Below are 1,047 nucleotides of genomic sequence, written 5' to 3'. Positions count from 1 at the left end.
AAGCCTCAGAGGAGGAGTGCATGTGGTGAAACCCTGGGACTTCAAAGGAATGAGACGAAGGATCATTCAAGGCTAGCAAAATTGAAGGTTTTTATTGGAAATAAATGGCTTTGTGTCTCATCAAGAGGGAAGAATTCCCAGGAGCAAAACAAATGATAGAGGAGATTTTGGAGATGAGACAGAGGAGGCCAAGTCTGGAAGAAAACAGTGAATAGATAAGAATGAAAGGAATTAGATGGTGAAAATGGGGTGCAGTAAGGTCTCCTAAGGCTTGCCAATACTCTTGAGAGTTAATTGGTATTTACATTTAGGGGTGCTTTACACCTTGGGTTTATTGACATAAAAGAGTCCTACTCCACCCCTCAGAGCTACAGGCAGATGTTGTCTGCAGGGAACAGTCCTGGCAGTAAATCCAGAGACACTGGTTAAACTGCAGGCAAATACAAATCCAAAACCTAAATGCATCAGCAAAGTCCATCAAGAGCAATGTGAGACCACACTGTAGTAATTTCCCTCTCTTGCCTCAAGTCCAATTATACAAAAGCAAAATACCCAACCAGTCATGCAAGAATGAGGTTTGAGGAGCCTTGAGGCCTCATTGTTTTGAGGCTGTTTGATAGTACACTGTGGCAAACCTCACCCCATCTCAGAAGCATGAACTGCTTCCCTGTTTTAAGCTCAATTTAACTATGAAAGGTAGCAGTGGAGCAGCAGTGAGGGTTGGCACAGTGGTGGGGCAGAGCTGCAGGGCCCTGGTGACAGAGGGAGCAATGGCAAGAGGGATCTGCAGGGTGAAAGACAAAGGGTTGGGTTGGAGGCTCAACAGAGTGCAAGAAGCTTGCTGAAGTCTTGCTGTGTCCCTGAGTGATAACCTGGGACAGGTACAATGAAGCAGCAGAAGTTCCAGCTCTTTCCCATTGACAGTCACTTGTGTTTGAACAAAAACGTTTGCAGTGTTTTAGCATTCTTAAATCTCCCAGATTTCCGTAGCATCATCTCAAAGCTGAGCTGGGAGACTGCTCGTGTTTAATCCCTCCTGAAAATGAA

General features: G+C 45.1%; 1 protein-coding gene across 1 annotated transcript in view; it reads left to right on the top strand.

Moving 5' to 3' along the window:
• The window catches only part of ITK (IL2-inducible T-cell kinase), a 27,001-nt gene that overhangs the window by 9,145 nt on the left and 16,809 nt on the right, over positions 1 to 1,047 (top strand). The gene's annotated exons all lie outside the window — the stretch shown is intronic.

The sequence above is a fragment of the Acanthisitta chloris genome, unplaced genomic scaffold (assembly GCF_000695815.1).
Source record: "Acanthisitta chloris isolate BGI_N310 unplaced genomic scaffold, ASM69581v1 scaffold23726, whole genome shotgun sequence".
NCBI classification, from domain to species: Eukaryota; Metazoa; Chordata; class Aves; order Passeriformes; family Acanthisittidae; genus Acanthisitta; species Acanthisitta chloris.
This window is presented reverse-complemented; position numbering and strand designations above follow the sequence as displayed.